The sequence below is a fragment of the Ursus maritimus genome, unplaced genomic scaffold, assembly GCF_017311325.1.
Source record: "Ursus maritimus isolate PB19 unplaced genomic scaffold, ASM1731132v1 scaffold_15, whole genome shotgun sequence".
Classification (NCBI taxonomy): Eukaryota; Metazoa; Chordata; class Mammalia; order Carnivora; family Ursidae; genus Ursus; species Ursus maritimus.
The window spans coordinates 44,831,593-44,844,884 of record NW_024423897.1 but is presented as its reverse complement, the minus strand read 5'-3'; the positions used below and the strand labels follow the sequence as shown (position 1 = coordinate 44,844,884).

Genomic DNA, 13,292 nt, shown 5'->3' with positions numbered 1-13,292 from the left:
TATAGTCACTGAATGTTTGAGTATTTATTGTCTACAGAAGAGATAAAGAGCAAAGGCACTAAAGGTAGGAAAATACACTATATCACCCCCTGCTGGCTCTTAATGACCTCAGTCAAGTGTACCATCCTGCATGAAGGACCCATGGGCGGGGGGGTTCCAAAGAAGTCAAGGTGTCCCATATTCACATTCTTTATGGGAGTATGGTAGTTTGCAGTAGTGGTACCTATTCTGCCCTTCCATTAGCTCAACTAATATTTAATAAATACTTTCTATGTAGTAGGAATCATACACAGAATATGAGACATAGCAAAGGGTAGGACAGTTTCAGCATGAAGCTTATATTCTTGTGGAAGATATTTTGATTCTCTAATTGGGAGCACAGTTCAGTAAGGATCAGGGAGGTTGTGGATGCTGCTATACTTATAGTCATGTTCTTCAAGACTTGATGGTGGGCCACTTGAAAGGACTCTTAGGAAATCTACCTTTGCCCTTCAGCCTCTCAATGCAGTTCTTCCCTCTGCATCCAGGATGACTCAAAGGTTGATGTGCAAATTGGGACTAGCCACTAAGGAAAACAATCTCCTCTTGAGTGAAACCACTCAGGACCTGTGTATCTATGTTCATTTTATCTGTCCTCAGAGCCCCCAACAAACTTTTATCTTCACTTGACAGGTTGTAGAATGCTTTAGCCCTAGCTACAGCTGTCTCTTGCCTCCATGTCTTTGTCTAGTGAAGGCTAGATGGTGTTGCATATTTGAGTTCATTAGTCATAGGCAATGTTTCAGTCTGCATTCAGGTTGACTGAGCTATGCCACTTAATGTCTAAAATGACATTGGGAAAGTCATTTGGCAAACATCTAAACAATAATGCCCACCTTAGGTTTGTGACAGGGTTTAAATAATTGCATGCATACAAAGTGCAATGTGCCTCTCACACAAGGAGGACTTAAAAGTGATATATGGATTAGTAGACATGGAGATAGTGACACAGATGAAAGTATAAATGCTTGAAAAAAAGGTATTTTTGTGGAGTTATCGATACATATATATATATATGTTTATTATTACCTCTCCATCAGAAATATTTTCCAAAATTTTATCCCGATATAGTTTACAAGTAATTGATGGATGTCTGTGGGAGTTGTTCGGTGAAAAATCCACTCAGATGAATCTTGGGCTCAAAAAAACTAGTTGACCACTGTTGTGACCTGAATCTTGGTGATAAACTATATAGATGGACCAGTTGGTGATTAGATGCACTGTTATCTATCATAGTTACTTCCCGTGAGGACCACACATTTCAAGATTCTCTTTTCTTGCAGTTAAAAGCAATCAGAAAAGCATAGTTGCATACATTTTTTCCAAAATATTTCATTTTAAATATTATAAAATATATAATTAATAGTGCTAGGAATTTGAGAGTCTTTCTTAAATGAATTGTGTAAGGTCAAAGCTAAAAAAATAAGAACCAGAAGATAATACCTTTGTTGTAAAGGAACTCTCCTCTTGAAATAGAGAAGTAGAAAAAAAGGAACTATGTAAAACACATGAAAATTAGTATCTGAATTTTCATCAAAACTAAAATGAGTTGAGTAACCATTGGACGACACTACTTCATTTATCCTAAATTAATAGAGGAAAAACATATTCTATAAAAGTGAAGTATTCAGATTACTTATGTTATTTAAATATTTTGAATAAAAAACTTGGTAAAATATATTTAACTTTGGCCTGCATATTAGAAAGAATATACTAAAGCAAATTTTATTTGTTCTTAAAAATTCATGGTCATATTATCAACATTATTTTACTACTCTAAAGTAGTAATTCTCCCAAAGGCTATTGAGGTTAACAGGACTATTTATCCCCATTTGGATTTCTGAGTATTTGGACTTGTTTTATGTAGTCCTTATGTTTCCTCCCTGGCTACTAGTTGACCAGTTGTCACTTCTTGGTATCATCCATGAGCCTGAGTCTCATGACTCCTTCCCTGACACTTTCTAAGTTGTTGTATATAACTTATCGAGGGCAGAAAAGCCAGACAAGAAGCTTGGTATAACCATAACTAAAGTAAAGTGACTTTTGAGGAGACATCTGAGAAACCGCACTGAAATTGTGTGAGCTTAAGCATGTGGCTCTTTCAAGACCAAGGTTGGCTGCTCACTGGCTTAATTCTGGAGAAGGTGAGAAAGAACTTGCTTCAGTGCTCTAGACTGCATTCTAGAGAGTAAATATTGTGACACTAATTGTTCTGTGTATCAGTTAACCTGTTTGAAATTGTCAGTTTCTTTACTATTGCAAATATACAAGGGAGCTATAGAGCATGTTCCAGAACCCATTCTGGGAAGCTGCACTTCATAATTGAAATTTTATCATCTATTTTATGTTACTTGTGAATAAGTACTATCACTAATTGCAAAAAAAAATAATACTGTTATACACTATTAGGAAATGAGCTTAAAGAGAAATTAGCTTGTTTTATAAGATCAAGTTTCAGCCAGTTAAAAAACTAGTAGATGTTTTTGTGGAGAACAAATTTTTGTTCATGTTTATTTCTTGCCTCTGATACATTTTTCACCCCAAATTCAATATAAATCCTTAGGAAAGATGCACGATTGAACATAAGGAACCAGATTACCTTGCGTTCCTTACAATGTATTTCAGTCCCTTTACTTTTGTTTAAGTAACAGAATGTGTATCAGAAAATATCCATCATTTTACCATGTTGGAAAAAGTTAAGCTATACAGTAAGTCTTTATCTTTTCCCACATTTAACAAATGCCAAATAACATATTGTTGAAATTTTTCTCAGTAATAGATTATAAGTGACGTATTTGTGGGCTATATGTGTCTTGGTATTTGAATTTTGTTCACTTTTTATTACCTCACATTCTTTTCAGGTTTCAGCTCTAAATATATCTGATAATTCCATATGTGAAAAAGACTTAAAATATGTATTTTCTGTCTGTTCATATATCCTGTAATTTTTCTTGCTTAAAAGGCCTACAGTAAATATAAAAGTTGCAATTAGATAGAAACCATTTTACTCAAGAAGATTACATTTCTGTACAAAATATTGCCTCACATATATGGTTTTTTTTTCTAAATCATTTTGACACTAAGAAACTAAACCACAACTGAGATATGATTGCATTTCTTGATGTGATTTTTGACAATTGCTGTAGTTTGGAGTCATTCTTTTTCCATAAGCTAGGATTTGGTGTTGGCTACATTTGTCTTCTTTCTTTCCATTGTAAGCAACAGAATACAAATAAAACCAGCTGAAGGAGCTGGAGGAACAGTGCTATTTTGGGTGCATATTTAGAGTGCATTGTTGAATAAATAGAGTAATTCTAAGATTGCAGATAAGTATTGCTAAGGAGGAATAACCAAGAGAGAAGTATTAAAAAACATGCTGCATATTGACATTGTGCAGTGCAGGTCACTGTTGAGTTTATTGAAATTCCACTACCATTACATCCAGACATTATATTTTCTAGGTCTTCCTTGTAATCATTTTACTATTTTAATCAATCTCTTTATTGTTTGCGCTTCATTCTGTGCTTGGCCCATTTCTCCTTTCCATCTGATGTTATCTTAGGGTAATGTAATTCATGTTCCACCTACATAACTGATGAATCTTCATAGATGTTTAGATCCTTGAAAACAGGGGTGATTTCCTACCAGTCTTTCCATCTATCTATCTTACTTTGACAGAATATACTACTTGTTCAGTAATATTCGTTAAATTAAAGGGGATTGAAATCTAACTCACAAACTCTTTTATCTCCCTCTGCTTCAGACTTAAACATTGAACTGTTTTTTGTGCACATCCTATAAATGTTCACTTGACATTTCAATCTCAACGTACTCAAAGCATCTTCTTCTGTCCCATCTTTCAAATCACACTCCAGACTTATTATGCTTGCATTTCCTCTCTCAGTTAAATTTAACATCATCGACACAATCATCTTTCATCCTTTACCTACTTTCTGCATCTGATAAAACATCGACTCTTGGAAATTTTAATTCCCAGATCTCAAATCCACTCCCTTTCTATTCACTGCTCTATCATAAATCAGACTCTGACATATTTCATACACAATTATCTCTAAAAGATGTCCCAGCCTTTAGTCCTAAGTCATCTCAAAATTTCCCAGCACAAAACTATAAGATGTGAAGTATCTATCTTACTGTGTCATCCCTACTTTAAAACATGTTTAAATGACTGCCTGAAATAATCTGAATACCTGTAAGGCAAATTTACTTTGTTCTCCAGGACCTGGTTAGGAAAAAATGCTGAGTGTTGGCTCTGGGGTCAGGCCCCCTGGGTTTTCATTCCATCACTTCTGCCATTAGCTTTGTAATGTTGTGCAAGTCATATGATTATTTTAAGCCTCTTTTTCCTTATCTGTACAACTGGTGTAATAATAGGATCCCCTCATAGAGTTGTTTTGAGGATTTAATGAATGATCCATGTAAAGTGCTTAGAAGAGCTTCAACTACAAGAAAGCTCTAAATTAATGTCAGCTGTTATCATTTTCACTCTTTGATTAGGTAGTCTTCTTGGCTTTTGTACCGTTTCTTCATGTTTAAAAGCTCAGATATGTATCAGTTTCACAAAGAGTAGAAACATTTGTAATTCTATTATAATATATGCAACAATATATGAAAAAAATCTCTTTACATATCTGTCAATCCCACTGGAGGAGCAGGGAATAAATCTACTCAATCTCCATGTCTCTTACACCCAGAAGAGTGTTAGTAAATTGTGGCTTTTTTCCCCTTAATGCTTCCTGAACAGAACTAAAATGATTCTATATTTCCTAGTCTTCAACAGTTTCAAGATAAAAATAGAGCCTGGAAAGAATCACAAACATTTTGAAGTTCTTTTCTCACTCTTTGAAAGTTCCATCCTCTTTCAAGTCATTATGAAATAGAGGATATTACGTTTTCCTCTGAAAGATGGTTCTTTTAGATATTTTATGGTATCAGCCACTTTATCCATATGTATCATTATGTGGTGGCATTTTCTGTCACCACAGTTACCCAAAGCAGCAGCTGTGTTGCTGAAACCAATATTGCTGCAAATAAATTATGGAATCCACACTGAGTTTTTTAATGTTTGATTTAGACAGTACTGATATTTCTCCCTAAACCAGTAATACTTAATCTTCTTGCCTTTGCAAGTAAATGACACTGATATGAGCTGACTGATATCCTTGCTGCCTTTGACATGTGTCTATAATTAGCTATTGACTAATAGCAACAGAATTTATACCTATATGAAAGTTTTTATCTCATTTCTATTGAAGCTATTGCTGATACTATTGCTGATACTTTGAACTAATGAAGCCAATGAAATTCTAGAAAATTTCTTTTCACTACTATTTGTGTGTGTGTATGTGTGTGTAACTGCAACCCACATACCATCTTGCACATTTTGAATCATTGAGGACTGGGAAGGAAATGAGTGAGAGGCATGAAGCAATGATGTAAAATATTTATGTTTAAAACTTTGTTCATGTTCCTTGAGCCAAATTGAAATTCTTTACTACAAGTATCCACAGTTGTTTATGCAAATATAGTATTGTTGGATCAATCCCCCTTTTCACTCAAGTTCATACTATATCTCAGGATAAAGAAAAACTTTGCTCAGATAAGAATCACTAATAACTAATAGATCACAGGTAATTAAAACTGTCATACTTGGATCTCAAGTTCAATATTTAGCTAGAAATAGAACATAGGAAGTTAGTGAGATAGTTATTGTAAAAATTCTAGTCACAAACTATGGTCTTTATCATTTGTGGGACACAAAGAAGTAAAGAATAAATCTGTACTGAGTTAACTTATATTTGGAAGAAAACAAATGTGTAAAATGTAGAATTAACAACTTAACATTGCCTATGATAAGTTCTAAAACAATGACAGCAGTAGATGGCATGGAACTTGAGAAGAAGAATATTTCTGAAGGGCATATATAAGTGGTAGTAGGTAGTGTGATATGTGGCAATCATAAATAAAGTAAAATGCAATTGTATTGAGTCTGTGAACTAATGAATGTTATTTTATTTGGAGCAGTCAATTCCATGGCCAAAAATGACCCCAATTATTTTAAAACAGAAACATCCATGTTTGAACTGAGGAAAGAAAATACTCGTACTTTCAAAGAAATATACATATTTCTAGTTAACAATCATATCATTCTAAATATTTGGGGAAAAGTTCAGAATAAGTTAAAATTCACAAATTGTTTTCTGGTATAACAATTTTCAGACATATTCAACTATACTTTAATAGGAAGTGTTTCCAACTCATTCTAACTCAATAAGTTTTTCATTTGCAAATAAATTTGAGTCCTTTCAGGCTTGACTTAAATTGTAGATAAAATAGTTTTGTGCAACATAGAATAAAGGGCTTTTAAGAGGTTTAGAACATTTACAGATAGAAAATAGCTCATGCAGAGCATTGTGATGAGATAAGTGTAAAAAATTCAGAACCATACAGATTAATTTTCCTTTAAAATCCAAATTGAATATGGAACTATGAGAAAAGCTACTTGGGAGAATAAAAGTAGATCACAAAATATTAAAAAAAGTATTTTCAAATATTGCTCATGTATTGCTTTTAATGAGATAACTTAAATGGACTTTCCTAAACATGTACTTTGTTTTAATGTCTACTAGTCACAGTCAAATGATTATTTTTATGGTATAAATAATGTTTCTTAAATAATCATAGTTGATCCTGAAAATTTTGTTATTGCCTACAACTTGCATAAGTGTTTCCTACAAGCCTTGATTATTTTCAAAATATATAGGTGCAAAGACTAAGTGAAGATAGAATAGATTAAACACATTATAGAAAGCAATATGCTAAGATGATTTATTGGTTAATAAAGGCATAGCGGCAAACCATTCTACCTTGCTCTGTTGTCTATTTCCTCTTTTGTGTAGCCCATTGTCTTCTTAAAATATGCTCTTCCAATATATGTTAAATATACTCAATTTCTTTAATATCAGGGAAAACATATGCTCCACCAGATACACCATTTAACTGTGTTCAAGCAGCTATACTTTGCCTTTCCCCGTTCTCCTCAAATATCTTGAGTCCGCCATAGTTGTCTATACTTTCTCCTTATTCCAATTCAATTACAGTTCTGCCCCGTCTGTTCTCCTAAATTTAAGTTTAAAAATAATTTTGGGGTACAGGTGCTTGGGTGGCTCAGTTGGTTAAGCATCTGCCTTTGGCTCAGGTCATGATCCCAGCATCCTGGGATTGAGTCCAGTGTCAGGCTCCTTGCTCAGTGTGGAGCCTGCTTCTCCCTCTGCCTGCCTTTCCCCCAGCTTGTGCTCTCTCTTTCCTTGACAAATAAATAAATAAAATCTTTAGAAACTAATAATAATTTTGGTTGGTTAAGCATCCAGTTCTTGGTTTTGGCTCAATTTATGATCTCAGGGTCCTGGAACAGAGCCCCAAGTTTGGCTCCTGTCTCAGCAGGGAATCTGCTTGTCCCTCTCTGTCTACCCCTCCCTGTGCTCTCTCTCTCAAATAGATAAACAAAGTCATTAAAAAAAAAGACGAAGTTTCTTTGAAAGCCACTAATAAAAGCATTCCTTTTTGTCTCGAATTCTGAAAATATTCAATATTGAATTATTTTTCTGGAAATGTAGTAGTTAGTGAATTCAGATAATTATTTTAGAAGCCTTTCTTTAAAAAAAATCTGTAGTGGGCTTAGTTAAGTTTTGCAATGAATTATTTGTTATGCTATACTGTTTGCATTTCATCATTACATGTCAAGTACACTTTGAGATAGATATTTTGTTTATCTGAAAACAAGGCAGAAGTAAATATGAAAGAATTGGAAAAGTGGATTCGAAGATAGCCATGGATTTTTATGCATAAATATTGGTGTACATATGAAGTAAATCAAGTGATTGATTGTTACTATACATTTCATTTATTGGGAATTGACTCTAAATTTTGTTCCAATGCTAATTAACTCAACCACTCAGCTCTTTCTAAAAGAAAATCAAACAATCAAATAAACACAAAGAAAATAAAAATATACAAAAGTTAATGACAAAAATCTCTGCATCAGAACACCTTCTCAGCATTTCCACAAATATTATTGCCTCCTTTCTACCTCAAGCACACAGAAGTACTAGATTACAACATTGATGGTTAAAAGAGAGCAAAATAAGAGGAATAAAATCTTGTACAAATAGAAACATATAAATTATAGATATAGAAGTAGATTCGTTATTGATTAGAAATTGATTAGAAATTGCTAAGCATATAGACTCATTTGTGAACATAGAGCAGCTGTTCAAAAGCTCAGTTACATTTTCATCATTTTGACTTTCATTTTTGGGAAAGTCTTATTTTTTTTTTCAAAATGAACTCTACCCTTATATTTTATTAAGGGAACAAACATGATGAATTAACCAGCAGCTTACTTGAATTGAAAAAGTAACATGATTCAATGTGAAAATAAGAAACTGTCTGCAAATCTCTGAGAGTAATAAATTGCAATATACAATGCATACAGAAGTCATACTGAGCAACAAAGTCTTATACAAAACAAAAATATTTTAATATTTAAAATCCAAAGTTTTCTTTAAAATCATTCATGCGAATTTTTCTCAAGCATAAATTAACATCCCAATTAGTCAAGCATCGGGAAGCTACATTCCAGCTATTTAATATATAAAGAGACATCTTTTCACGAGTCAGTTTTTTTCTAATGTCTCTGTTCTGTAATCCTACAGACTTTTTTGCTTCTCCAACACTCCCCATTGCACCACTTCTTTAGATTGTGAAAACCAAATTCGATGAACACCAGAAATCTGTTGATATGCTGTTGTATCAACCATACATTTTGTTGGTTGATCATCTGCAGGTATTAAGCCAGCTGGTAACTGGTTAACTGGTTGGTAAATGCCTCCTCTGTAAGTTCTTCAATTAATCCATCTGTACCTGTGATTGTTCCCCCAATCCCTTTCTCTCCTTTCATAGCCTCTCTGAATTTCTGAAGGTATAATTTTAGAGGTTCTAAATAACTGTGGAAGCCTCAAGTAGACATGGCAAAGAGAATATCTTCTCCATCGATTGTCTTCCGTTTCTCTTGACAGCATCTTTCACTTGCTTCAGATGTTATAAAGCTGATGAACTCACACATTCTTTGCATCTTTTGCAGGCTTTCCCATTTGAGGCATGACATTTTACATTACCCTTGCTACGTTTGTAATTGGAAGATATATATCTTGTTCTCTGAAACTTTCTTTTGAACCATTTCTGTCTTCTTTATCATTCAAGCTGTCCTCAGTATGATCATGAGGCAGTGTAACATACTGACTTCCTCCAACATAGTCCGCAGTAATGTGTGGTTGAGAAGCATGTGTTATAGCACAGTCACCAGCCATCTCCGATGCAGCTCTGGTTGGCTCCCATCTCCAATCAGCTGTTTGGTCAGACACGGAATGGCTGCGAAGGAACCAGTCCTGGTGTGTAGCTCCCAAATCCTACTTTTTTAAATACACTGGTTTTTGAGGAGTAGTGAGAAGAATAGTCTAAAAATACGAAGAATAAATTATTTGATATATCATTTGAAGACAAATCACTTAAACTAAAATAAATAAAACTAAAATACATTAAACTACATTTCAACTAAAATACATAAAAATAAATAATAAAAAGCATCATTACTTCACTTCAGGAGTGCCAAGTGTCTATACCATTTTGCATTCCAACCAGCAATGTATGAGAGTTTTTGCTCTACATCCTTACCAGCATTTGGTGCTGTCAGTGTTCTTGATTTTGGCCATTCTAAGAGCTGTGTAGTGTTATTGTTTTAATTTTCATTTTCCTGATGACGTTTGGGGCAAGGCTTCTTTTCCTATGCTTATTTGCCATCTGTATACCTTCTTTGGTAAGGTGTCACAAGACCTTTACTCTATTTTTTAATCAGAGTGTTTGTTTCCTTTTTTAAAATTTAAATTCAATTAATTAACATATAGTGTATTATTAGTTTCAGAGGTAGAGTTCAGTGATTCCTCAATTGAATATAACACCCAGTGCTCATTATATCACATGCCTTCCTTAATGCCCATCAACCAATTACCCCTCCCCCCACCCATTCCCTTCAGCAACCCTCAGTTTGTTTCCTATGGTTAAGGATCTCTTATGGTTTGTCTCCCTCTCTGATTACATCTTGTTTTATTGTTCCTTCCCTTCCTCTATGCTCTTCTGTTTTGTTTCTTAAATTCCACATATGAGTTAAATCATGTGATAATTGTCTTTCTCTGATTGACTTATTTTGCATAGCATAATACCTTCTAGTTCCATCCACATCGTTGCAAATGGCAAGATTTCATTTTTTGATGGCTGAGTAATATTCCACTGTATATACATACCACATCTTTATCCATTCATCTATGGATGGACATCTGGGCTATTTCCATAGTTTGGCTATTGTGGACATGCTTCTATAAACATTGGGGCTTAATGTTGAATTTTAAGAGTTCTGTATGTTTTGGTTAACAGTCCTTCATTAGATGCGTATTTTACAAATATTTTTCTCCCAGTCTGTGGCTTGTCTTCTTATTTTTTTGACATTATCTTTCACAAAGCAGACTTTTTTTTAATGAATTTTAACAAAGTCCAGTTTACAGATTATTTCTTTGATGGAGCATGCCATTGGTGTTGCATCTAAAAAAGTTATCATCATATCTAAGGCATCTAGGTTTCCTTCTACATCATCTTCTAGGAGTTTTATAGTTTAGTATTTTATAATTAGGTCTGTGATATGTTTGTAGTTAATTTTTGTGAAGGGGTATAAGGTCTGTGTGTAGATTCAGCTTTTTACATATAAATGCTCAGTTGTTCCAACATCATTTGCTGAAAAGACTGTATTTTCTCCATTGTATTGTCTTTGCTTCTCTGTCAAAGATCAGTTGACTATATGTATGTGGTCTATTTCCCAGCTCTCTATTCTGTTCTAATGATTTGTCTATTCTTTCACCAATACAATAATCATCTTGATTACTGATTGTAGCTTTATAGTAAGTCTTGAAGACGGTAGTATCAATCTTCCAACTTTATTTTTCTCCTTCAAATAAGTAAATTCTTGATGAAATATGACTTTAAAAATTTATCTTATAAGAAAATTTCAAGAAAAATGAACAATCCTAATATATAGTCATTTTTGTGGAAGAAGGTAGCAAATATTCTTCACCATAGGGCTGAAGGCCAGAACAATAAATTTCAGCCTTTTTTTTTTTTTTTTTGCAAATTCAAGTGGAAAATAATTGTAACAACAACAAACTAAAATCTCTTAGGGTAGCATTGGAGAATTCTAGTATAAATATAATGAAGGACTAAAAGCAAAAAATGCTTTTAGGGGTAGATAAGGTATAGAAAAAATTCACTATGATGACTTACTTGGAAACAGGTGAAATGCATGGAAAGTAATAGGAGTGACATGTAGAGGCCGGTTTTAGGCAATAGTCTTGAGCAATGGAATATAAAAAGGGCCCACAGCGACCGCAACCTGGCTGAATACAAACAGGCCCATTAGGTGACCCACCTCAAGATGTCCATAAGCCTTGGCTAACCAATGGGCTTCTTACAACCAGGCACTGGTACCAAAAAAGGGAAAATTCCATTCTTTGCCATACCTCCTCATCTTCTCCCTTTTAAAATATTCCACACCCACTGCCTCCTTGCAGATAGTCTCTCCTCTGTTGCCCAGTCCATGGCTTCTTTTTGGTGGATTCAGTAAACTTCTATCTCCTTTGCTCTGCCTCAGGTGAATCCTTTCAACTCCCACACCACCAGTTCCACCCTATCATCACCCAGATCTGGGGCCCCCATCCAATCTGGGAAACACCACATGGCATATTTTAAAAACAGAAAAATGCAATGTAATAATTTTAGGCCTTACGCAACTTAATATTTATCAGGTTTATTGATTAGTAAAAATGGAGGTTTGCAAGGACCCATGATTAGGATTGGATCTTTTATGAGAAGAGGTATATAAGAGTTTATTCGAATCTCAACTGTCTGAACATTTAGTCTGTCTAACTTTATTCCCATGTTTGGACACAAGTTTAGAGAAGTTAAGATTTCTTATAGCACAGTGGCTGAAGGGAGACATGGTTCATCTTTGGGGGTCAACTAAAACAACAAATGCCAAGATTATTGTTAAAGACAATGATGTGGAAAACAAAGGCAAAGAAAACATTAAATTCCCTTACTGCCTGTAGCCCATTGATGAGTCCTTGAAACAGGTAGTGTGACCTTCCTCTGGTAATTCAGCTGCCTTGATATTGAAACTTTGCTAAAGGCAAAAGACAATCTTAGCTTAACATTATCCCATCTCCTAGGATCCTGTGAGTCTACTTTAACATATAGAGACTCCTTTGGAGGGGCAACTGGTTGGCTCAGTGGGTTAAGTGACTATCTTCGGCTCAGGTTATTATCCCAGGGTCCTGGGATAAAGCCCTACATCGGGCTCTCTGCTCAGCATGCAAGTCTGCTTCTCTCTCTCCCTCTCCCTCTGTGATCTCTCTCAAATAAATAAATAAAATCTTTAAAAAATATATAAAGTAAAAAAAAATTCCTTCGGAAACTTCCTTTATCTCTATCCCCCACAATATGTATTAGCAATCATCTCCCAAGAATATGACCCACTGATGTACATCTGAAGGGTCTCATGACTAAAGTGTTATTAGACAATAAAGAATGAAGTTTACCTAAGAATAGCTAGCCCCCTCAAGGTCCTGGAAACCTTATTTCTAAAATTCCTTAGAGACGTAGACTATCCCTAACACCCTCCTAACTTGAAAGTATATAATCAGTCACCCATCACAACCCCAGTGCAGCTCTTTTGTCCACAGGTCCTGTCCCTGTGCTTTAATAAAACCACCTTTTTGCACCAATGATGTCCCAAGAATTCTTTCTTGGCCATCAGCTCCAAACCCCAACATTTCCATATCAGATTATAATACAGTTTAGTTTGCGGTTGGTTGCTTTCTTTGCTTGTTTGTACTTTTTTTGGCGCAGTTTTGATGTCCTGACTAAAGGTCAGGTCACTTCCCCTACTTGAGCAGCTCATTAAATCCACATACCAGTCACTTCCCTTATGGGCTTTCAATGATGGGAACTTTAAGTATCAGCCCAGGGACCAAGCACCAGACACTGTACCACGGTACCCCAGGGTCCACCAAAGTTATTCAAATTAGCCCATCCCTGGGAAGCCTGAGAAAGCTGAGTAGCAGATACTTAAT

The 13,292-nt window shown here is 34.7% G+C and overlaps 1 pseudogene; it reads right to left on the bottom strand.

The window, feature by feature from the left end:
• Positions 1 to 8,768: 8,768 nt before the first annotated feature.
• On the bottom strand, positions 8,769 to 9,428 carry LOC103664872 (annotated as a pseudogene).
• Between the last annotated feature and the right edge of the window lie 3,864 nt (positions 9,429 to 13,292).